This window comes from Colletes gigas, unplaced genomic scaffold, assembly GCF_013123115.1.
Source record: "Colletes gigas isolate AHSC1104 unplaced genomic scaffold, ASM1312311v1 Colletes_gigas_Sc00020, whole genome shotgun sequence".
Classification (NCBI taxonomy): Eukaryota; Metazoa; Arthropoda; class Insecta; order Hymenoptera; family Colletidae; genus Colletes; species Colletes gigas.
The window spans coordinates 3,789,878-3,817,065 of NW_025106649.1; the positions used below are offsets into that span (position 1 = coordinate 3,789,878).

Below are 27,188 nucleotides of genomic sequence, written 5' to 3' on the forward strand. Positions count from 1 at the left end.
TATATATTATGTTTGCAGGTTTATTATTCTCTGCGCGAATTCACTGGGACATGGTTAGTTAAAAAATTGTTTAAACCCTCAGGGAACTATTTAAAAAGTAGAAGTAGAGGATTCTAGCCCCAAAACATCCCTCAAAAATATTATCGTACACCATCTTTATAAAGTTGCAGTCCATATTATGTTTGCAGATTTATTATTTGTTGGATGAAACGACTGCACGAATTCAGTGGGGACATGGTTATGTTTAAAATTGTTTAAACCCTCAGACAACTGCTTAGAACATTAAAATGGAGGATTCGACCCCCAAAACATCCCCCAAAAATATTATCCTACGCCATCTTTGCAAAGTTGCAGTCTATATTATGTTTGCAGGTTTATTATTCTCTGCACGAATTCACTGGGGCATGGTTAGTTAAAAAATTGTTTAAACCCTCAGGGAACTATTTAAAAAGTAGAAGTGGAGGATTCTAGCCCCAAAACATCCTTCAAAAATATTATCGTACACCATCTTTATAAAGTTGCAGTCCATATTATGTTTGCAGATTTATTATTTGTTGGATGAAACGACTGCACTAATTCAATGGGGACATGGTTAGGTTTAAAATTGTTTAAACTCTTAGAGAACTACTTAAAACATAAACTTGGAGGATTCAACCCCCCAAACATCCCCCTAGAATATTATCCTACGCCGCCTTTGCAATGTTGCAGTCTATATTATGTTTGCAGGTTTATTATTCTCTGCACGAATTCACTGGGACATGGTTAGTTAAAAAATTGTTTAAACCCTCAGAGAATTATTTAAAAATTAGAAATGGAGGATTCTACCCCCAAAACATCCCTCAAAAATATTGTCATACTCCATCTTTATAAAGTTGCAGTCCATATTATGTTTGCAGATTTATTGTTTGTCGGATGAAACGACTGCACGAATTCAGTGGGGATATGGTTAGGTTTAAAATTGTTTAAACCCTCAGAGAACTGCTTAGAACATTAAAATGGAGGATTCAACCACCCAAACATCCCCCAAAAATATTATCCTACGCCATCTTTGCAAAGTTGCAGTCTATATTATGTTTGCAGGTTTATTATTCTCTGCACGAATTCACTGGGACATGGTTAGTTAAAAAATTGTTTAAACCCTCAGAGAATTATTTAAAAATTAGAAATGGAGGATTCTACCCCCAAAACATCCCTCAAAAATATTGACATACTCCATCTTTATAAAGTTGCAGTCCATATTATGTTTGCAGATTTATTGTTTGTCGGATGAAACGACTGCACGAATTCAGTGGGGATATGGTTAGGTTTAAAATTGTTTAAACCCTCAGAGAACTGCTTAGAACATTAAAATGGAGGATTCAACCACCCAAACATCCCCCAAAAATATTATCCTACGCCATCTTTGCAAAGTTGCAGTCTATATTATGTTTGCAGGTTTATTATTAACTCTGGGGCCATACGGGGTGGCGAAATATTTTCGTAATGCGGCGTCTGCGAGCCCAGAGAATGGCTTAACGGTGATATTAGGTTCTGGATGTTATTATCGTCGGAAGTGGCCGGTTCGCCATGCCCGGGGAATTCGATAAGACGAAAGACTGCTCGTAAGCGATACAGAAATACGACGGGAACGTGAGACGCTGTTCTATGGCGCAGTTCGGAATGTTCGATGCAACGATACAGGGCACGTACTCGCCTGGTAGGTAAGCAATCGATTACCAGCGGGAATAAAAGTAATTGCTTTATAGTTCTCGAACCCGGAAAACGATGGCCAATTGCGCTTTTCCGGTGTTTCCGCCCCCAATCGTTCGCGGACCACGCTTTTGAGACTCGCGGCGCGATTTGTACGCGGGGGATGAACTCGTTTCCGGTTCCTTTGGCGCCAGTCTACCCGTAGGTTTAATTGGATTTTTCGGGGAACGTCTCTCGACCATTGTTTCGAATCTCTCAAACGCCAAACGGGGCTCGTAGTCGAAATGAATCGTGTAAATAACATCAACGTCGAGAATTTGTATTCCGTTGTCCAGGAATTTTCTTAGAAAAATTAATTCGTAGTAATTTAGCAACGTTTGCAAAGTGGTTTCGAGGAAGTCTAATTTTTACTTCCTAGAGAAGAGAAATCTTAAGTGGGAAGGATTGCATTGAGCGGTTCGTGGAGGTCCGAACGATGCGTTTTAATTGTTCGAAGAAACGATTAACGAGTTCGTTAGGTAAAGTCCTTCGTAATGGTCGCGGTGGATCGAACGAGTGCGAAATCTGACGAATTCGAAGCCAGATAATGATTGGAGAAATTGAAATGCAAATTGAATCGGGTCGGAAGAGGACACGTGATACAATGCGTTGAGATTCAGAAATACGGTGTAATAAATTATGATCTCGCTGGGCTGAACGAGTGGTCCAGCCCGTTGCACGTTCGCGAGAAAGTAAAATATTAAATTTGTTAAGTAACGAATTTACGATCGAAGTTTGGGATTAGACGGAATGGAGTTTATAACTTCGTCGGAGCGAGTTATGAGCACGGTGCACGTCGATTCGAACGGTTTGCAGAATTATTTGCGAGAGATTCACGAAATCGAAACAGGTGTGAGTGTTCTCCGGGGGAATGACGTAAGCTACCAAAATTGCAATGCAAACAGGATGCAAACAGGGTCGAAAGACGATACGGTGAATAACGATTTCTACGATCCCCCCGACGATCGTTAGAATTTCACGATTATTTATTTATCGTTAGTATTCCACGGTATAGAAAATATATAGATGGATACGGACCGTTATACGATCATATATGAATAGATATGAACCAGATTCCCGTTAGATACGAGCATATATGATTGAATATGGACCATGTATGAGTCACAAGTGGCCATATCTGATGTTATATAGGCAATGATATAATATATATACAGACGCATATGGTCGTTCGCCATCGTATGGGATTATGTCTGATCAAACGCGATGCTATATGTGCCAGTTAATGGAATCGCATATTGTCGAATAATGTCATACGCGAACTCGTATTATCTCCCGCGACTGCACGAGATCGTATTCAATCGTGTACTCCGTCCATTGCATGCGGAATTAGGCGTTTGCGAATGGAATTACAACGGAATAAGAGCGAATTGTAAATTACCATGGTCCACGAAATGTTTCCTTAATCCCGGCGTCCTTTGCTGCCTCTGACGGACGTCCCCAAGGCCAGTTTCATTAATCCCTTTTCGAGTCCACCGTTTAATCAACTCTCTCGATCGCAAGAAGCTCCGAGAACTGTTTCTGTTTCATTTCCTCGAAAGAGAAAAATAGCCTCTCAAAGACCATTACCTCGAAGAACGGAATTAACTTGCATCGGAGCTAAAAGAGTCGGCGGCGAAACAAGAAGCGGCAGACGAGGGGGAGAGGGAGGGGGGGATCGACTTGTCCGAGTCGATCGACGATCCTTGTTTCACCGGGGATCGAATTCGATCGATTGGCTCGAGTAATTCGAGTCACCGTACGTAAGAACCCCTCGGGTCTTCCTGAAAAGGATACACGCCGGCTCGCGGCGTTCCAGCTTGAAAAGGACTTCACCGCGAACGATTTATTATTCCTAGTCGACCTCGATTCCGTCGGCGATTTTCACCCACCTTTCTTTTTTTACTTTATTTACCCCGTTTTACCTTTGCCGGTTTGCTGCTTCTAAGTAACTCGACAACGCCGCTAAACGCTTTCGGTTTTCCGTTTCGGGTCCATCTTCGTTAAACAGAGAACAGACGCTTTAACACTAAACCTACCGGCACTTCATGTATACCCATTCCTAGTAAGACTGGTCAAATGACTTTCTTTCTCTCTTTTACGAGGTAACGTACTTCTAATTTTTCCATTATATGTATAGAAACTTATGCTTTGATGTTTATTCGTAAGTTATCCTTCTCTTTTATGTTAAAAAAATTTTTTAATTTTCATCGGATAAAAGATAAAACGCCCTTGTAGTTAGTTCTAAAGAAAACAATTATTTAAAAAAAAGTACTGGGTAATAATTACGCAAACACCCTATATACAAATTTAAATTCATTGTCAATTAAATAAACAATTTATAGTCCAGTTTTATCCCACATCAGTCGTATAATCAGTAGGAAGTGCTGAAACTACTCTGTGTACGTAGCGTCAAAGTAAATGTGAAAATAAACATAGAAGGCAGCAAAAATTATAGTCGCTGGTATAGTCATTGGATAGAGGATCAAATGCCCTTTAAAATGAGCGTTTGTGGAAGTCGATAGCTTTATTAGTTCCGGAGATATAGCGATTTTAATTTCAAGTCGATCGCGTGAGTTCGAAGGGTCTGTTTACGTCGCGAGATCAATGAACTCACGTGACGTAGTAAATAGTAAACGTGACGTCACTCGGTTACTCGGTCAATGGGTCAACGTGCGACAAGGAGGTCCGACGCGACGCGTTAGTCGGAGACAGCGATAGTGAAATTATGAAAAATACCCTTTTACATAAATTACGATATCTCGGAAACGGAAAGTCCGATCGTCAAAAACCAAAAGCCATTTTAAAGAGGAAGGTTTACTGCCGCTAACAATGGCGCAATAATGGAGAAAATACTAATAATTTCGAAACTGCAAGTAATTAAAGTTTTAGTAATTTCATGCGCGTTAGTAGTGCGTTTTAACACGGGAAGCGCCATAAGAGAATTTTTTAAAAATTACCTATTTACATAAATTACGATATCTCGAAAACGGAAAGTCGGATCGTCAAAAACCAAAAACCATTTTAAAGGGGAAGCTTTGCTGCTTCTAACAGTGGCTCAGCTATGAAGAAAATACTAGTAGCTTCGGAACTACATGCGTCTGAGGTTTAACTATTTTTCCATTGAACGGAACAGACATCTTTCAATTACTGTCATTTCATTATTTCTAATGGAAGATTAAATTAGAAACTGTGGAATATTTTTAGACAACCTATTTGTCGAAAAAAGTGAGAATGTTAATTACGTATTTAAATAAACTCACTTTAAATCTACGGAAGACGTATAAATTCTTTAATGGATCTCGGTATACGTAAAAGCCACGGTAATTTAAAATCTCCACTGTAATAATTTTAACAAAAGAATTACATAAGCGTACGAGAAACGATTAATTTTATTAAAATGGGTAGAATTTATGATTATTAAACTTCATGTAGAATTCTTGTACAGGATATCCCTCGTGGCACAGTAAGGAAAATATACAATTAACGTAATGTTTGATGCCACATAGAAAACTGAATAAAAAATTCTGGAGGATATCAATTTTTAGGAATCTAACAATAAACAAACCAAAGTGTTTCTGATCTCCACAGCCTCTTTAAAAAATTCTCCAATGAACCTCCTATTACAATTCACCAGCAAATTAAATTCTTGAAAGACACGATTAACATACATTTCTGATTTCTGAAAATTAAACCATCTTTATTAAATTTTTGTAAGTAAATGTCACATCCAACTCTATAATTCACTTTCGCAGTTTACTCAACTATCCTTTAGGAATACAAAGTAAATTTTTTAATAATTTTCATTGACTTTTCGTGTTGCTAATTTAATTTTTGTGATTTTATCTGCGCCAGTTAAGAAACTTACATAGACTTTACTTACAGATTACATACCGAAAATTACTTCCGAAAAATTGATTTTTTTGAAGTCTCACATGAGACTGCCTCCTTAGTATTGCTTCTAACATCGATAGTAGACGCGTCAGGACGCAACAAAAATATGTGGAACGTCTAGCGTGAAATGTTGGCCACTTTTCCTGGGTTGGAAAGGAGATGGTAACTTGTGGATGCCATGGGACAGATTGGATCATAAATCCCATGGCGTATGTGTGCACCGGAGGGCGTTGGTCGCGATTGCAGTCGGAGGTGCAACTGCGAGAGTGTAATTGGAACGGACGCGACGCGGTGTACGCGCGGGCTGCGACGCGGATAACGCGTCGGGATTGAAATTGAAAACCCCCGTGGCCCGGGCGTCGTTTACGGCGTCCGAAATTAAGCGCATCGACACGTACGGACTAATCCAATGACCGTGCCCCGGCGGCCAGCAAACCGCTGTCGGCTCGAGTTTCCTCAGAAACTCCGCAGAGGAACGCTCGTCGCGACGCACGTACGCTCGAAATTGCATCGTCGCGTGCGTGCACTGGAGCTCGTTAGACCCGTCGAATTTATTTTCCATTCACACCGGTGAAAATCACCTTTGAATCCGAAAACCGCCATCCCTGACATTCGAGAAAGCTAGGGGATTTTGGAGAACATAAAAATCTTACTTTTTCAACAAGACCAAACGCTAAGAACAAAGTGTTAAGGGGCTCAAATGTATAAACAACGATTTCTTTAAACGATTTTTATTTCACAAAGGTTAAACGATGACCTGACAGACAAATGCGAATTTGTTTTTATTTGTTTTATAATGTTTTCACTTACAAAGGGAAAAAACCGATTCGACAAAGACTCTCGCCCCATCAACAAGCATTCAACTATCGATCACTGGGCGAGACAACGTTTTGTCCGTCGATTTTCGACCAATTGCCATCGTCGCCTCTCCCGTAATTTACGTTTAAATGCCCTCCTCCTCCTTTGGTTTTTCCTGATCCCGATACGAATTTCGTGCCCTCGATTTCCATTTTAAATCGAATCCCCCGAGCTACCCCGAAATTCAAATACATTTTCCTAATGGAAAAGCTACGGAACTCGAGGATCGCAACCACCCTGATCCTCCATGTTTCGAAGAATCGATTTTCCCAAATTTTCGAATCGGAACGTCACGTTAATAAAATGTTCTTCGCGTTGCAGGTTGATCCACCCAGGCCAAGACGCCACACCGTCTACCCCACATTGTGAGTACGCTGTTTAATTATATCTTTCGAGTTAGCCGATAGGATCCTCGTCTTCTGGGTAACTTAACCCCGCTTCGGTAATTTTTAATCTCCCCATCCGCTTAATCCCACTTCATCCGGAAACGAGCTCAAAGGACGTTCTCCCATCGCCGGGCTCGAGTATCGATCTTCCGCGCCTCGCGATATTAATCTACTCTCTTTCGACAAAGGTTCGAAACGAAAAACGCGCGTCTTTGACCGCGACGGAGTCGCGAAAACGTACGAGAATTACGCGCGAACGCCTTCTCGTTCTAATTTTCGGCGAAACAATTTTTCCCCGGGGCGAGTTTTTTAATTAATCGCGGCGAAAGTTTCGCGGAAAGTTAACAGTTTCAATTACTGTAACAATTTTCATTTGGGGGAAGCCCTCCGTATCTAGCCAAAGGTAGTCGGTGTTTGAGTTTGCTCGGTGATTTCAATGCTCGCGAACACGTTCAATGGCGCGGTATTAGCAGTCTACTAAAGAGTATTTATTTGTTCGAGAACCAATTTTCTGATCGAAAGGAAGGGAACAAAGTTTATGGTGAATTTGATAAATCGCGGCTCTGTAATACTCGTGCAATTTAATTTCGTATTGGGGTTTCTCGTTTCGAGCCTGTTGGAAATTACAGAATTCGCACGACTTTGCAACGTCATGGATGAAATTTCCTCCATCGAGGATGAGTCGATAAATTTCAATTAATTGGATCGACGAATGCCAGCCGCGAAAGAAACGGGGAACGAACCGAAAATGGCCGACGTTAGCATCTGTCCGCCGGCGGCAAAGCCGGCAGCAAGAAAAGCAACTTAATCCTCTTACGTCCGTCGCGCTGCCGCGGAAAAATGGCGTTCTTTGGCTGACCTTAAACCCGACAGAAACACGAGAGAATTTCGTACCCGACGAGGAAACTACGGACTGGGAGACGCAACGTCCGCGAAACGGAGGTCGGGGTAAAATGTACAGCGCCCCGGAAAAACCGAGACGGTGAAAATGTATCTCCAGCTCCGGGTACGCTCCACGAAATCGAATTAAGTGTATTGTCAAAACAAAGAAGTTGCTTTTCTAATAAGTGGTCGGAAGAAACTTCCCCAGGCTCCATGTTTTTATTAGTCACAAAAAGTATACAGCGTTCTCTGTATTATACAGGGTGTTCGGCCATCCCTGGGAAAAATTTTAATGGGATATTCTACAGACCAAAATAAGACGAAAATCAAGAATACCAATTTGTTGATGGAGACTTCGTTAAAAAGTTATTAACAATTAAAATCAAAAATTTCAAATCGTTCTGGAAAAATTATTTTCGGTTGCGGGGATCAATTACAATCATTTTTGGTCATTACACATAACCCCGAAATCCTACGCACTGTCGAGAAAAAAAATTCCTTACCGAAAACCTAATTAGGTACCTAAAGGGTCTGGCGGGAAATGCATGTGAAAAGTGCCCCCAAACGGATTAGTTTGATTTTTGGCTAGGTATTACTTCTAGATATGTATATGTATAACTTTCCTAAATTTTCAACGAAAAAAAAGAATTTCAAATCGTTCTGGAAAAATTATTTTTAATTGCAGGGGTCAATTATAATTATTTTTGGTGGATAGATATACCCCCGAATTCCTACTCACTTTCTAGAAAAAAATTCAAGAAGGTGTGAAATTTTTCGACGGAAAAAAAAATTTCAAATAGTTCTGAAAAAATTATTTTCGGTTGCGGGAGTCAATTACAGTCATTTTTGGTGAATACACATACCTCCGAAATCCTGCGCATTTTCGAGAAAAAAATTCAGTACAGACGGAACTCTAAACGTTAATAACTTTTTAACAAAGCCCCCATCAACAAATTGATATTCTTGATTTTCGTCTTATTTTGGCCTCTAGAATACTCCATTAAAATTTTTCCCACGAGTGGCCGAACACCCTGTATTTTTCATATTTCATCCCTTGATGTACGATTTAATGTAATTTTTCAAACGTATTTAATATTGTTTAAATTTGTTTTTACAAGGAATGGTCGTCACGAGAAAGAGTACATTTATTTTACTGTTACCTCATGAATGTAAAAAAGTGTTGATTTTAATATAGAGTGAGGAGCATAATCACTAACCAATAATCACTAGTTTTGTATAGATCATTATTTACTGCTAAGAATATAGGAGAATATTTAAAAACAAACATTATAGTTATCTTTATCACTGTTAGAAGTGGCATAAGAAATTTTTTTAGCAGTTAATATCTTCTCGTTTAGCAATGAAAAAAAAGAATAAACTAGGTTTTGCACCAGTTTGTGAAAACGTTATTGGTTCAGTTATGCTCCTTACTGTATAAGACTCGATGACAAGTGAGTAGACTTATTGAGATGAAGAACTTGTAACGAATCAGATTCGTCATTGTACATCGTGTCAACGAGAAAGGAAGAACCTTCTCACTGGGTTCACTATTATGAAGTTGGATGAATGTGGTCTTCAATTTCCTTGTTTGTACAGCGATTTTTCAAGCACGATAGTTTGACAATACAGTGGAGAGGACGACATCGTTGGAAACTTTCCTACAAAGTAGACACTCGCCATTTCTAGTTACAATGGAATAAATTTACGTGTACAGAATTTTAAATGGGCCGGTTAAAGTAGGAAAAACAAAACACACGAAGTGTCTAAACATCCTTGCGTGACAGAGTGGAAAGTCAAGTCATTTGTTGCTTTCATTTTCTCTATACGCTCAATTTGGCGGAACGAAGACACATTGTTATTGCAATTTACGTAACAACGTCGACAAGAACGTCGAGTAAGATCGAGGCAAGGAAGCCCGGGGAGTCAAGTTGGAAAATCGAGCCATCGAATCGATCTCGGAAAACGCAATTTCCCGCGTACGCGCGCGCGTGGACCCATATTTCCCGGGCAATAAGGGGCGTAATTAACAAGCGTCGCGTCGAAATTACACACAGCCTCCGAAATGAACCCCCCGTCCCCGTGTTTAGGGCCAATTTACCCTCACTGTTAAAGTTATCGTCGGACTTTGTAACATTCATCCTACGGAAAGCGAGCGACGAAGTTCTTAAACGCGCGATCTTCGTGCAGGGATCGTCAACCCTCTGGCAACTATCTTCTTACGCCCAGGCTTCCGTAATAGCAAACAAGCCGTAATTATAAGCTACAAGGGCGGTTTATAATTACGCGACGACGTACGCGTCAAGAGCTTCGCTCGATTTTCTCGTCGAAATCGATCCCGGGGGCTGACGTGCCACGAGAAAATGCGCCTACGAGAAAACACGCAGAGTTTTCTAATTCCAATATTCGCAAACCATAGATTAAAAATTACAGATCGTCTCAATTTTATACCAGACTCTGAAGCAATATTTCAGACGTAGGATCTAATTTTTCGAGTTCGAAGTTTCTCTGATTTTTCTTTTAAGGAACGTGTACGAGTCTGGAGTCTTCGCGACTGGAAGGGGTAATAACGGCTACCCTTTAATAATCTCAGCGAGCAGCGAACCGGAAACTGCGGGGCGTAATCAAATCTGTGGTTCCTCGAATTGGATGAACTCCAGTACGCGTGGTCGGGTACGGTTTCCTAGAAAATTCGATCACTCGCCACGTGGGAGATTCGATGTTCCAGAACGAATTCTCCCGCTTGTAATGGCGACAAAATTGTTCGTATTATTATCATTGACAATATTATTAACTAGCTAAAAAAAATTTAACCCTTTGCGGACGAGAGGTGACGTTTCGCGCGGCAGGACGAATGGCGAGTGAGAGAAAATTATTTTTCTGAGGACTAAAAATCTGTTTAATTAATTCGTACATTCCCTACAAACATGTTAAAAGGTAGAGAAACGAACAGCCAGTTACACATTCGAACTTTCGCAAAATTTTGGTCAAGAAATTGAGAGGAGATTTTCGTTAACCACGAGATAGATCTTCAAATTCGACGTCCAACTCTGAAGAAATTCGTCTAAACGGAAAGCTTCATGTAATTCTTACTGGCACAAAGAAGGATTGCAAAGTTTGTTCTAGTCGAAACAAACCAGGAGGAAGACATGAGACGACCTATTTTTGTGATACATGACCAGATAAGCCAAGAATGCATCTTGGTCAATGTTTTATAAATTATCATATCAAGGGAAACTACAGATCTTAATTTTTCTAAAATTATATTCATAAAGGTGTGAATATAGATAAACTATTGAAATATAACGTTTTTGTAAGATCATTTAATTGTACCATGTAAGACACTCGACATATTTGCAGAAACCGGCTGAAAAAGTTAATATCAGGAATTATTTTCGAGTGCCAGAGAAGTTTTACCTGGACATTGTGTCTGAAAGGGAAACGTGAAAATGAATTGTAATTTAATTTACGTAACCCAGTCCGCGAGACTGAATTCCAGTAAGGTCGTGTACTCGCGTTATAACGTGCCACGAGCCCGAAGGTGGGCGTGAAAGTGCGTGCAAAACTAATGTGTAGAAAAATCGACAACCGGTGAGGACTAGTCGAGCAGCTGGAATTAAATGGAACGAATTAAATAACCATGAGGTAGCCGGAGACCAACTATCAAGGATAAATGGAACTTGAAAAGGCGTGTTGCTTGTCACTCAGGTTTCTGGTTGAGAAAGTCTAGCAAAATTAAATACCGGCCCGAGGCCAGGAATATTCTGTCTATCAATTTTATACCTCTCCAGATGATTTGAAATGTAATTTCACCCAATTTTTCGTAATCTTAAAACCAAAGTTTCACTGCAAAAGAGGCCCCAAAGTAAAATTTAAAATTGTCCTTTAACGAATTACAAAATTAAGTAAGTTAGTACATCGCCGTGCAACGAATAAATCGCAATTTTTCGAGCCGCGAGTAAATCCACGAAATCCGTCTCGATTTAAGGTAGCCTGTACGTGTCGGTTAATTAAATCCGGGGTAATTAGCTTTGTCTTGGAGGAAGATGGAACGTCAGTCGCAGGGATCGTACAATGGCTGTTTCCGGTAACGCGATGCTCTTGGCCAAAAGTAAATAGAAATTTACATAACGGGAAGAAAACGGGATCGTTTGAATACGGATTTCACGGTCTTTAATGTCGAAGGGATTTGAATTTCGTAGGGTGACCGTGGTCCTCGAAATAATTTTTCGAGCGTTTCGCGCGACTTCGCGACGACTGGAAGGGATGGAAGACGGTAGAAGCAAGTTTTTTTTTCGCGAGTGCTTCCTGAAAGGGATCAACAGAGCAGTAGGAGCTTTTCATTCTCCGGGGCTCCATTATACCCGGGTACCGAAGGCATCGGGATTATGAATAATTCGGAAGTAGGTATTTGCTTTTCCGCCTGCGCGTCTGAATTAATAAGAAGCCTTGGAAATCGTCGGTGGATGAGTGGACTTTATTACGGCGCAACGACTGCAGACGGACAACTTAATTTCTCCGCGAAACAGAGCGTTTCAGAGTTTTCGGCGACGAACCCGGTTGGCCGAGCGAAATTCGCAGTGAAAAGCCCGAATAAACTTCCTCTGATGACTAGAAGCACTGTCGTACAAAATCATCGCAATATTATACTCTTTTCAGAACATGGTATCGTTTATGGTTCCTTAGAATTTGGTGTTGTTATTTTGAAACACCCTGTACTTTTAATATCTCGCTATGCCTGTGTGCAATACCTTTAGGGAGAATTTAATATAAATGTCAGAAACTATAAATTGCGAGGTTTAAACCAGCCGGGAGGAAAAACCGTGGCGTACTTAGGGAAGAATGCTATTTAATTGCAATTCTTATAATATTAAAGTTAATAGTTGACTAGAGAAAATGATGAATAATTGACAAAATTACGGAGAAATCAAATTAATAAATTATTGAACGAATAATTTTATTACAAATGTTCATACGGATTACTTTACTGTAATTAGCTCTCAGTTAATGTAACGTAACCTCGTAATTTATAAGCGTGATAATTTGTACAGGTAAGAAATATTTAAAAATGAAAAGAAGTAGTGAAATATTGTTCAAAGTCGTTTGAATATTCGCGCCAGAGTGTTCTCTCTTATCGACTACCAATGGAGTAGTACCAAATAGTCCTGAAGAGGGCGGTAAGGAACAAGCCGTAAACGCGCGCAAACTGTTCGTACGGTTTTGTAATGTTCGACGTCACGATGCGTGCTCCTGGACAATTCATTTGGTCTTATCGTCAAAAATTGGCAGAGGAGATGATTAGAAGCATTCGTTTGCGGAATATTAGGATGACTATATCGCTGAACCAGGAATGGGAACTGTTGAACAAGGAAATTTGGGTATGTGGCCAGAAAAATATCAATTCTTTAGGAATCAAGACGACCGTACTTTTTCACTTGAGAATCTAGACTGTTCTTGGCCAGTTTAGTACCATATACGTCTTATTTTATAATATCCCTGGTACTTTTATGGATATTTGAGCAAACTATTGTACATAGAAAGTATGAATATTTATATTTAATGGACATATTTAGTAATATTTCCCTGACAAAGACCTCCGTAGTAAATGGAAGATTGTCAATGTCAGAATACGATTTTTACGGTACCTAGGTTATTTGTCAGTTATATTAGACATAGGATCGACTCTCTGTGCATAAGAAGTATGAAGATTTGTATTTCATGGATATATTTAGTAATATTTGTTTGACAAAGATCTCCGTAGTAGATGGAAAATTGTCAAAATCAGAATACGATTGTTACGGAACCCAGAGTATTTGTCAATTATATTTGTCATAGCAGCTAACTCTGTGCATTCAGAGGGGTCAGGGGACAGACTCTCAGGAATAAAATATTATTTTATATATGCATATTGTCCAACCGTAGTTCCAATTTCGATTCTCGATTGCAATTCAAGTCGATTATAATGCACGAATTCGAACACCAGATGGCACAGTTCGTAAAGACACGTGCCGCCCTCGATAGTAAGGAAACCAATGCTTCGAACAACAGTCCTCCTTCGTGCAGATTGTAGAAATTGTCCTTAATAGATAAGGTAGTTCCCTAACCGTGCAACAACTACATCCCAATTTCTGCAACAACTGCAACCTACGTACGGGGTATCCAGTATCCTACAGGAAACCTTTGTATCGACAGGATATGCATGTCCGTCCTATTTTATCAACGACAAGTAAAACAGATAATCGTATATTTGCAAACATTAGGAAATAACATCTAAATAATAATCCTCGAATGTGTATTGACATAGTCGTGCTATACATATGTACGAGCTATCAATCTCGACAAGTAGATCGAGATTGTAATGGAAAATATCGATTACTCACCGCACGACGCAAATCCACAGCCATTTTCCACAAATTACGCGACCTAACAAATTTTTATCGATCGGTATCGGTTTCTCGAACGAGATTAATACTTTTACATAATACTTTAGGTAACGATATGCTCATCGTGCGGCAACACGCTCCATCGAATAATTAAATGGAAGTAGATTGCAACAGAGAGACCGCTGAAAATAGTTTATTACCCTCTAAATTGTTTCCGAGGTACGATTCCCTTACGTCACCGAACTCGAGATTTTCTCGTTCGTACATTTATACTTTCCTCCCAGCAAAATCGTCGTCCATAAGCTTCTTCCCTCCCGTATAAATGGCAATCGATAAAAACATTCGAGTAGCTTTCTTTCGATCAACGCGATTGCGTCTAAATGGCGAAATGAATTTAAAACTTCGTCTTTAAGTTCCACGAGAATTGCAATCTAAATTACGCAAACTATGTTTCGCGTTAAACGAACAAAAGCATATCCGTCGTCTATTGTTCGAATAAAACGTAATCAATTCGAGTTTATTGACAGTTTACGGTTTAATTTTTTTCTTCGATTAAAACAGTATTAAATCGAACTGTGGCGCGACGCGCAGACCTCTGTTAATTTTTAATTCGAGCGCGAGGCGCTTTCGATAAAAATTCCGCCCGTGTTTTCGCGAACGTTTCAAAACGGAATGCTCGCCGGAGTATATTTAGCCGGAAAAATTGAATCGTTGCCAGGATACGGCCCTGTAATTCGATCCGCGCGTATGTTTTCGGGCGCAGAGGGCCCAGCGGGATCGCGGCCGGCCTCGAAATAATCGAAAGAATTCCATCTGGTGGCCATTTTAAACGTCCCCTCGTCGAATGCGAGCTCGCGTGCCGCGATATATTCCGGGTAGAACAAGATGAACGATAAGGGAAAAATTGAGGGAAGGGGGAAGATTATAGATTTCCTGCACCACTTCGGCGCGTTTCCTTCTTCCTCGATGCAACATCTACAGGAGTGCATCCATAACTTTTTTATTTCCACGTTCAGACGCTTTCTGGCCGACTGGAACTTTCCAGATGCGGACATTTTCCCTCGAAGCATCGGTCTTTCGCTCTTTCCAAACACGTGCAATCCCCTCCCGTAAACACGATGGCAACTAAGCGCAATGTGTTTTAAGTAGTTCTCGGAACCCTCGTTTAAAGGCTGGTTCACACGCTGTTTGAAGATAGATTTCCTAAATGGGACAAGAGTTCAGGAGATGAAAAGATACATATATTATAGTATTAAATCTTAGTGGATAACGTTCTTAGAGAATCTGGTTCACTACGATTATTGTATAGTACACAATGCAACAAAAATGGAAGCATTTAGGAGTCTTTTAGGCACAAAATGACCTTGAGCAGCCAACTTATATTGTTCATCTCCCACAAACCTGGTTAGATTTCCTAAATGGGACTACACTCCATTTGATGAGAAAATATATTATACTATTAAATCGTAATGAATAACGTTTTTAGAGAATCTGGTTCACACTGTAGTACAGATACGATTATATAGTACATGATACAACAAAAATAGAAGCATGTAGGAGTCTTTTAAGCACAATAGAAGTAGAGGTGGAAATGATCATGAGCAGCCAATTTATATTGTTCCTTCTCCTCCAAATCTGATTAAGTTTCTTAAATGGAACTACTGTCCAGTCGACGAAAAAATGTATTATAGTATTAAATCGTAGTGAATAGTATTCTTAGAGAATCTGGTTCACATTGTAGTGCAGATACGAGTATACAGGGTGTTCGGCCACCCCAGGGAAACATTTTAATGAGACATTTTTGAGGTCAAAATAAGACAAAAATCAAGAATATCAATTTCTTGACTGAGACTTCATTAAAAAGTTATTAAAAAATTAAATTAAAAAATTTCAAATCATTTTGAAAAAATTATTTTTGAGTGCGGGGCTCAATTACAATCATTTTTGGTGAACACACATACCCCTAAAATCCTACCCACTTTCGAGAACAAAATTCGAGCAAGTACTGAAATTTTTAGACGAAATTAAAAAATTTGAAATCGTACTAAAAAAATTATATTTAGTTACAGGGGTCAATTACAAGCATTTTTGGTGAATAGACATATCCCGAAATCCTTCGCACTTTCGAGAAAAATATTCTTTACCGAAAATTTAATGTGTGGCCAGAAATGCTTCCCTGAAATTTCATGCAAATCTTTAAAATGTCATAACTTCTGAACGGATTGAAGAATTCTAATGTTTCAAAATGCAAATAACGTGCATTTTAATGAAGAATATGTAGAAATTCTAACAATATTGAAAAAGTTATTCCGTGACGCCGTAAACTGAGAAAAACCCCATGAAAATGGTCCAATTTTCTGAAGTAGAGCTCATGGGTACCTACAAAAAAGTATTAGACAACTTTTCTGTGGGGCGTCAAACAAATTTATTAAAAATGAAAAACGAATTTTTAAGATTTTCGGCGAAATTATAAAGTTTCAAATCATTCTGGAAAAATTATTTTCGGTTGCGAGGGTCAATTACAATAATTTTTGGTGAATAGACGTGCCCCCGAAATCCTACCCACTTTCTAGAAAAAAATTCACTACGGGCGGAACTTTAAACCTTCATAACTTTTTAACAAAGCCTCCATCAACAAATTAGTATTCTTGATTTTCGTCTTATTTTAGCCTCCAGAATCGCCCATTAAAGTTTTTCCCAGGGTTGGCCGAACATCCTGTATAGTACATGATACAACAAAAATGGAAACATGTATGAGTCTTTTAGATACAATGAAAGTAGAGGTGGAAATGATCTTGAGCAGCCAATTTATATTGTTCCTTCTCCTCCAAACTAATAAAATCGTAGTGGATAACGTTCTTAGGAAATCTGTTTCACACTGTAGTGCAGATACGATTATATAGTACACGATACAACAAAAATGGAAGCATGTAGGAGTCTTTTAGGCGCAATGGAAATGTTTGAAGGTTCTGTGGGTCCAGGACTAGTGTGAACCAGGCTTTAAAAAATCTCTTGTACGTCCGCGCGCGAGAAAAGCCCGGGATCCAAGGGACCGTGTAAACACGTCCGCCATGTTTATGTTCGAAAGGTCTCTCGGAATTCCCGACCATGGCTACCGTCGAAAGAGAAACATACAGACAGGCATGGATTTGTCAGCGACGGGAACCAGAGACACGTGGTAATATATCTGGTCCGACAGCCAGCTGAAACCGATGGAAAAAAGCTCCAAAGCGTGTAATTATGAAATATCCAGTCTCGAACGTACAAACGCTACAGCACGGTTGAAAAAAAAATCGAAGTTTCGGCGATTATACGGGGATTACTGCAATTTTTGTCGTTACTCTAACGAATGATCGATGCAAAGATACGCGAGAATTCTACGACCACGTACGAGTGGGAGTTAGAGCCTGAATTGTTGATTGAAATTTACATAATTGAAGCGTACGAGTAGAAGTGGGATGATTTGATTCTTGGCCGCTTGAATTTATAATTAGTGTTTCCTGGTGACCCGAATTCGACGTTAGAGGAATGCCGTAGAATAACAAGTACGCGTGCTGGCGAAATTATGGAGTATTTTTATTTTTCACGCTGGAGGTTAATTCTAGTGCTTTACCTACTCGTGTATTTTAATTGGTATATTCTGCTACCGAGCCCTGAAAAAATAGCGACGATGTAGAACTTTACCCAGTATTGATCTAGAACGAATTTTATTAATAGACATAACTTCCGACCAAAAAGAATGCGTGCTGGGCTCATCCACTCTTCGTTGTAAAAGAAAACATGGCTCCTCCTGTGTCAATATTTCCCGATACCCTTGTCAAATTCTCTGTAATATCAGTGTATATAGAAGTCGTTTTTATTTTTGTTCGATTTAGATAGATATTTATTTCTTAGATATTTTATTTCTGTTTTTAAAAACACCTTTGCTTTCTATTTCATAAAACTCTGATTTTCTAATCGTTCCAACGTCCCTGCGTCTTCTAGCACAAAAGTAATCGCGAAGAGGGAGATCCGAAATTAGTAGACGGTAATTTTAGTCGACGTTTCTTTTCCCCGCGATCCAGACGCCCGGGAATTCGTCGCGACGCTTTTTACCTCTCGGCTGGATTTTATTTTGAATGCCACGAAACTCCCGGAGCGGAGCCCTGACCTTAGCGGGAGGCGTCGCGTTCGTTCGCCCCTCGTTGGTCCTGCGCCATTTTATTTTCGAGACTCAAACGTTAGACAAAATCCACCCTCTCAGAATCCTATTTGAATTACACAGACGCGAACTCCGACGCGATTCGTGTCTTGGAATCGATCTCTGGATCGATGGAACGTTATTTCGCGCTCGAGTTGCCATAACTTCCGCGAAAGTATCTTCCAGGCGATGGTCCGCGGTTCCACAAGGGTCAAACAGCGTAACCGGAGGCTGGCCCCGCGGCGGATGAAATATTTGCCAACGTTTATTGACAATTTCCCGGGGAACGTTAAAATTGAGGGAATAAATTGGCATCTAACGCGACGCCCGAGACGATGCAACGCCGCGAGACCTTTTACGATCCGTAATACCTCGTACCTATTAAAGGAACGCTCGTTACCGAGGGTCGTTGCATTTTCGACGAATTTGCCTAAGTGCACTTCGACCCGGGGCACGAAAATTTTCGCAACCGCGGCACCCGCGCCAGATAAGTAGAGGGGAGAACAATTATCATCGGTCGTAAGTCAGAAGCACCGTTGAAGCTGGAATTTTTGCGACCATTCCCTCGCCCAGGGCCAGATATAAATTCGAATGTTTAAACTTCGCCGTTTAGGGACTCGGGGAAAATTAAAATTTCGCTGACTAATATACAGGGCTGAGATATTTGCGAGACGGGAAATGGACGCTGCAAGATAAGACAACGAAACACTTTTGGTTGGAGTTTTATATAAAACAATTAATTCTCAAGTTTAGGGTCTGAGACAAATTTTAAGTCGTGTCTATGATCGTCTAAAATCAGAGTTTCGATCTCGTAACATTTTACAGTTCCCAATCTTGTACACGTACCTTTTAGAGTTTAGAAATATCAAGATACTGTAAGTGTAAATAATGTGTAAAATAAGTATTCCATCGTTTCATTTCGGGCTTGAAGAATTTTAACGCCACCCCTCCGGAAGTATAAGAGAGGAACGATTGAGACAAATTTCAAGTCCTGTCTATGATCGTCTAAAATCAGAGTTTCGATCTCGTACCATTTTACAGTTTCCAATCTTGTACACGTACCTTTTAGAGTTTTTAAATATCAGGATACTGTAAGTGTAAATAACGTGTAAAATAAGTATTCGATCGTTTCATTTCGAGCTTGCAGAATTTTAACACCTTCCCGAAAGTATAAGAAGCTTGTCTCTGGAGTCACTAATGAGACACCTTATTGGAGACTTATTAATCCCTTTGAGCATTAAATAGAAAGCTTCTGACATCCTATATATATACTGCTGGAAGCTGGGGAAGATATCGACTCGATCCTTGTCAAGAAACATTCTCTATCTTCCGAGGGGAAGGGACTCAGAATTTTTAATATTTGCGATTCGAATATTTCGCGGCGTTCATCGACGCGCCTCTGTTAACAGTTCGCAGGAGAGGCTCGGTTAGCTTGGCTATCGGGACAATTCTCTCTCGTAGTCGTCATGGAAACCCCTCTTGGGGATCTCCCTTGACGAGAGTAGGCAGTTTCCAGAGGTTTAGGGTGTAACATCCAACTCCCGGCGAACGACGTCGATCAAGGCGAACCTATTCCGTGCTGATAAATCTAAACGCTTCGTCCTGTCGTATGCCCCGTCTACCAATTTCTCTTCAACATCTGCACCTGTCTAATATCGCGGGGAGAATCGTCAAAAAATTCTTCTGGGTTTCATACCACTATCACGACGCTAGGCAGAGAAAAGAATTTGAATATATGGAAAACTGGAGTTAATAAATAAATTTCGAGAAACTTCGAACAGAGATAAGCGATCCCTTTCATTCGAAGACACGACTCGCTCTTACCGATCGATGTTTCCAGTTTTTTTCGAAATATTTTACGAGTTGGCTTCGAGAAACTCGTCTCGATCGTTTCCGTCGCGATAAGCCGACAGCGTCGAGATAAATTGGAGGAATTGGTCCCGATCCTTCGATAGTCCCTCGTTTTATCAAATCTTCCTCCTGTTTTACCCTCCTCCCTGCCCCCCTTTCGCGTCGATCGTTCGTCCCTCTTTGGAGGCGATCGGATTCGCGCGAGTCTCGTAAAAGCAGCAGAGATCGAAAAGATTCCGGGAAAAATCGAAAACTACCCATAAACCGAGATGTCACCGAGTCCCAGGTCCTTTTTTATCTCTGAAACTAACGTGTAATATAAAAAAAAAAAACAGTTGAACCTTCGCTTTATAAAATCTGCCGCGAGAAAAGCTTAAATTGCGCGACTAAAAATTTAAAAATCATGAAATTATTGCGTGAAACAAATATTGTTGGTAGGCGAAGGGGTTGTGGAATATTTGGTCAATGTCCACCCCTACATCTTATTGAGTCGTAGACCCGATAAATTTGCTCTGTACTCCTTTGGCCCGCGGGTTAGGTCAACCGTGAAACATTTATAGTGTCGCGAGGATGTATTGCAAGCGGTTGCAACGGTGGCGCATGTGCGCTCCAGCTGCAACGCACCTACGGACGCGCGTGGAGGGGTTCTAAAAATACGCGGCCACACCGAGTGCACTTGAAACTGCACCGACGGAGGCCTGGTGCCTCCGCGGAGAGAGAATGGTCGACGTCGATAGGCAATTTCACGACGCGACGCGTCGGGCCATCCCCTGCTCTCGTTGCAGGATCCTGGTTTTTCGTCTGTCGCTGGGCACGGTGTCTGGCGTCATCGACGGTTTCATCGTTTACGACGTAGATACCGTACAATTTTATGGGAATAATAAATAACCGAACGGAGGCCCTGGAAACTCGAACCCGTCCCTCCAAAAATCGGAACCCATAAACGAGCCCCGAATAATTTCCTCGTATAATCGTTGGAAATTATTTGCTCGTCGAATGAAGGGGTGGGGGGTTGGTTTCGAGAAACGTGAATTTATTGGCTCGAAAGAAACACCTCTGGAAAAGTTCCATGGGGAACGACGATGTCCTGTCCTTTGAGTTACGATGGTTGTACATCAACCTGCTGGGATGGAATGGTGGAATGTGATCGATCACAGATGGATATCGAGCGAAGATAAAAATGGTCCCCATCCCTTTGAGTATAATCGAAATAAATACGACGCATATTTCTGTCGGAAAGGAGACAGCAAATTTTTCTGTACTTCCTGTGCGTTTTATTATAATCGTGTGCTCCGTATTTGCAACTATTGACGGTATAAGGGAGTCCCTGATCCGTTTATAAAAATAAGAAATATTTAAACCTTCGCCAGCAAACAGAAGGCCCAGTAATAACGTAAAGTCGTAAAAAACTCCGTAGGAGTTTCCTCGTAAAATTTATATGCGCGAATTTATGCGCGCGGATAAGTAGATTTCAGGCTAAATAGAAGCGAACGCGAACGTCGGGGGCTTATGGTTTATTTATAAACAGCGAAACGGCACGAGTTTATCAACAAAAAATTACCGGGGCGGTAGCGACGACGCCTCGAAAACACGATCAATGTTTGCACGCGCCTCGTTGATCCTTGTGTACAAAAAACCACCCTCGAAGCGGTATCTACGCGTTACGATTCACCCCGTGTATCCTATGGGAAAGTTACAGCCTCCGTGAAATATTTGAAGAGACTCGTGTGGCAAAAGTCGAAATCTAATCACGGTTAAAAAATTTTAACTTTGTCCTTGATTCGTTAGGAAAAATTGTTAGAAGATTGTAAATAACGGAGATTTATTCGAAGACGATCTACGTAAGAAAAATTTTGATACCTGTAAATTATCGAGAATTGTTTCGAATAACGATTGTAAGAGATATGGTGGGATTGTGATATAAATCGCATAATCTGTGACACGTAGCTATAACACGGTACTGGGAACGTATTCCAAGCAGTAAAAGGATTTAATTTGAAACGAAGCGCTGGTAGAAATGGAAGCGTCGGACGGCTCTTATCGAATAATTTAACGTTCAACAATGGGGAGTGCCGTGCGTTCGCCTCTATCGTTATTATGATACTACAATCGTGTCGTTACATCGTATTGTCGGCTGTTACCACTGTGCAATACCGTAGGAGATCCATTTCCATCCGGAGTCGCGTCAAGCCGCGTTATTCTAAGCACCGTGGCTTTTGCACCCTCTCGCGTCGTCCCTTCGTTTCTATGGTGATTCCAAGAGGGATGTCATCCCCTGTAGATCCAACGACCGTCGCAGGTTGACTGTAGGTGCCGCGTATACGCCTTTACCGTAAATACGGGATGATCTATCAAGATCCCTTCTCACAAAGGAAACAATCTTTTCGGTGATAGTCGAAATATTGCTAAAACGTTGCCGTTCTAACTTAAAAATGTCCCAAACACAGGTGTCGAACTATCTTAAATCGTTTCTGAATCGAGTAGAGAGTTGCTTTTCTGTGAAGAAAGCGTATAATCGCAATTAATTTTATACAACGCGAAACTGGTAACGAGTTAATTTCAATACCTCCTTACTAATTAGGATGGCGAATGTAATATAACGAATAGTCGTTTCGCTAGATGGAGCATAAAATTGGGGCGAATTTCATCATTCAAATATATTGCATTCCTTCCAAATTTCCAATCGCTCATCGCGATGTGTAATTTCGTTCCATAGACAGAATGCTAATTTTACATTCGATCGTTGTTAAAAAGTTACTCGTATTTAAATTAATTCCAACGAGTATAAAATGCATATTTTGCGACTCGAAATTTTCTTCTGAACAGGAATATTATTCTAACGAACGATCGTCCGCAAGCACGTTGGATTTAGCGTCCCTTTCGTTAACGCCCAGCGACTCGGACCCCGGGAGCCGAGTTCAAAGGGCGATTGTGTTCGAAAACGGACGGCAAAAAGCGTCGTCGGACGGTTTTTAGCCCCGAGTCGCTCCTTTGACAGTACCCCGGGCCGCAAAACACGGATCGCCGTGACGATGGTAACGAGATTTCGCGGAAACGCCGGAAAGACTAACCATCGGGGGTGTCCGTTCGCCTCGATAATGCTAAGCCTTGTACTCGAGCGCGAACGTCGATGTTTCGAGTCGATTAAAGTCGCCTTCGAACGGAGGGAGGCAGGAGTCGATGCTCGGAAGCTACGTAAATATACGCGAAAAGGAAGTGGCGAGGCGACGAGGGTAAATTTATGGTCGCCTCTGCTGGCTGGACCGTACACGTCGAGGCGAATCGAAGCTTAACATCGGGCGACATTTTGTTCGGTAACAACGCGCGTTAATTTCTCGAAAATACGCAGGTTCCCTAATTTTTATTTTTTCCCCCCAAAGGAGAGAACGTACTCCAAAAACTACGACTCGATTCTTGATATCGAAACGCTAACCTCTTGACCCCCTACGGTTCTCATGACCTCGCCACGACGTCGATTCACTTGAGTCGACTCGAAACGATCCAGGGGGAGACACACGGATGAATTTAACGTTTGCGAGGCTCAATGAAGCCCCAGCGATCGCTGCCATTCGGTAATAAAGAAAATATGAAAATAGAACGAAACTCGAGTGCGCAGAATATATATAGTAAAGAGCATAACTGAAGCAATAATCACAAGTTTTGCTAAGAATATAGGAGCATATTAAAAAACAAACATTATAGTTATCTTTATGACAGTTAAGAGTAACATAAAAAACTTTTTCAGTAATTAATGTCTTCGATGAGTAGCATATTGCATTCGTTTGAAACTGCTAGATGCAAACTTATTGCTAAGACATTCCATGTAAACATTGTTGTTACGAACTGGTGCAAAACTAGTGCAAACGAGAAGACATTCACTGCTAAAAAAATTTCTTATGTTACTTCTAACTGTGATGAAAATAACTATGTTTCATACAAAATGATTTATACAAAACTTGTGATTGCTGGTTCTCACTGTAAATAGGCTATAGAAAATACGATCCATCGACAGGGGTATTTTATATAAGTTTACAAAATTTAAAACAAAATTCCGAAATTGCTTTTTGCTCCGTTTAAGTGTCAATACAATATCCTGCAACGGAGATAGTAATTTAAAAAAATGATTCCCGCACCCTCGGGCATAGATCTTGCGGTCTCCTCTGTTTCAAGTTTTTCGTTTCTCGTTCGGACTGGATTCCAGGGATATAAATTGTCGGGATTTCGTTGTCACCGGATACTTTGCCCCGGAAGTTTGCTACCCTCACGCAACGAGGGTCCAACGTAGGCGGATGTCGTAACGAAGCATCTTCGATCTTCTATCTTCGTTCTGTGATTATCTGCGTTTCGATCGTTCCATACACGAGATTGCGTAACGATAGAGAAAGAAATCGCGTCGTTGGAAACGGTGAAAGTTTCGTCGGTGCATCCGCGTGAACGTCTCGCGTCGCGACGCGTGCTGCCCGACGCCTTCGCCAGTAAATCAAAGGTTACAGCCGGAAAAACGCGCGGTTTCTGCGAAAAAGCATTTAAACAGCGTCGTTGTACGCGTGCAACGAGGGTAAGATTTTATAACAGCGTTATAGAATCGATATCAACTGGCTGGAGCTCACATGGTGCCCTTAGGCCATTGTTGTTTAATCAAGCCCCCTCCCACCCGTGCTAATATTCTGTTTCTACGTACGGTAAAAGTTCGATTATTGGAACACCGATTATCCGTACACTTAATTACCCAAACACCGTTTAACGGAATATTTGGTTATCGGAGCATCGATTAACGGGGACCGGTTCGCTTATACTCCCTCCAATAAGAATAGAAATACTCGAAATACTTTTATTGAGGATCTGTCGTTACGAAAGACGGAACTCAATCGCTTACATACAGAAGAAATGAATAGTTTATTGAAAAAATGTAAAAAGTATAGAACAAGACACGCAGACGAAAAACTAAGTGAAGAACTTTCTCTGCGATCAGAGTTGTCGCACAACTGACTCCAAATGGAGAAAAGCCAGGTTATATAGGCGTCGGCCGAATGGTCAGCAGAGACCCATGGTTTTTATGACCCGGCCTGGGCCGACGTTGAGGAGAGAAAAATCGCAATTGAGAAATATAATAATTCAAAATATATCTATTCTCAACAACTTTCCACCGTGTTCTGTCCCTCTAAATAATCAATCGTTATTCAAGATTAAAAAGAGAAGACGGTATCATTGATGTCGACATTTTTATTTTTACGATTGATACGCTTCGATCGGAAACAACTTAACCCGAAATCTAAAAACTGAAATACGACGAACGTGTCGTCACGTTTCTTATCGATTATGTCCTCCAGAATGTGGTAGAACATTCTTTATCCGTACCTTTGTTACCAGAATACTCCGCTACAAGGGTGGGTCTGTTATTCGAACATAACCTGTTCCATGATTTTTCTGAAATTAATTTTAACGCAGAAATGCTCGTGATTCTTATATCGTGTTGCTGGGAAACGATAAATTGACCCGCGTAACTGGTAATTTCGCGAGTTCTGGGTAATCTTATGTAGCGTCGGGCTTTCCCCGGAATCGAAATCCGTTCAGTACACTTCGATAATCGTTTCATTTCCTTGTATCTCTCTGGTGCACGGTAATATATGCGTAATAACGGCGCGCCACGGGCGTAATAACGAAGCTTCGATATTATACGCGCCGCCTGCGCTGGAACTCGATTGGGCCGTGGGCCTCTGGTTAATTTTCGCGGCGCACCATCGTAGACGCGTTAGATGCACTTTAAAAAACGAACAGAAACGAAAATAATACAATTTCGATTCCACCGTCGCTGGAACGCTGGACGATGAAAATTGTATAAATTTTTCTCCGCGACTCGTAATTACGGGTCGACGCTTTGGGGAATAAATCCGCGGTACGAGAGAAGGAAGAATATTATACAATATTTCAGGAGCACGTTCGCCTACATATTTTAACAAAATGTCCACATGTAAATTCTTGCGGTTTCGAATATTCAAATATCCCATTTATACCGTGCTTCTATAGCGTATCTAGATTATGCTTTACGCATTGCGACCAATTAAATTCCAAGATAGATTCGCTGACTTTAACCGATACGTACCAACACGCTAAGTGTTTAGCATTATGCAAGTGATTTACGTCCATCCGAAGTGACAAAATGAGTAAGCGGTTAAACGCGTCGAACTGACAGACATGCATTGAATGTGTGGCATGCAGACGTTTTCTTCAATGAATTGTATCTTGAATAATGAGGTTTGAACCACGCGTATTCACATAATACTACGCTGTTTACTCTATTTTTTCATTCATACGGAAACCAGTCGTATTTCTTTCAACCTATCGCGATTATATTTTTATAGTAACGTCTGTTACGAAGGAATAAGAAAAGTTGGTTTTTCCTTGTTTCGCGTAAACAACATTACGTTACGCTGAATGTTTTAGTAGCAGCGTGATATTAACGAGCAAAGAAGTTTCGAAGATGTCGTTGACTGTTAATTTATGTCGAGGGTACTTTCACGCGGATTATGAATCACGGGAACAATACGTTTATTTCTGCTCAAGACAAGATGCAGAGCTTGAAACATCTGCAGCCTGCGCGTGAGGTTCTGGCATTTCGCAAGCACGGACAGAAAAGGCAATGGAACGCTAATCGCGATGGAAACAGTCATGCGCCGCTATGAAAATAGAAAATATTCACGAACGATTCTTAATCGTTACAAACGAACAGAAGTATCTACACAGTGAAAAGTTTTGTCGTAGAATTACAAGTCCAAAAGATACACTTTGAGGTATTTAATTAATTAATTCGACACTGTATTCGTACAAGCAGAATTTAATTTTATTAATGTTCAACTTTTTTGGTCCTTTCAAGTCCAATGGCTCGAATAATTGTGTAATTATATTGTCAAATGATTCATTGGTTATTTGGACAACAAACAGTGGTCGTTATTAATACAATTTAAATAATAAAATATAATCGTACCATTACTCAGATATGCATTCATCCGAGAAAAAAAGGGAGTGATAGAA

At 40.6% G+C, this 27,188-nt stretch overlaps 1 protein-coding gene across 2 annotated transcripts in view; it reads left to right on the top strand.

Moving 5' to 3' along the window:
- The window catches only part of LOC122400918 (RNA binding protein fox-1 homolog 2-like), a 324,965-nt gene that overhangs the window by 118,707 nt on the left and 179,070 nt on the right, over window positions 1-27,188 (top strand). For both annotated transcript variants that reach the window (XM_043402678.1, XM_043402679.1), the window contains one exon: window positions 6,799-6,842. The gene's annotated coding sequence lies outside the window, so the exon portion shown is untranslated. The remainder of the gene's footprint in view (window positions 1-6,798; window positions 6,843-27,188) is intronic.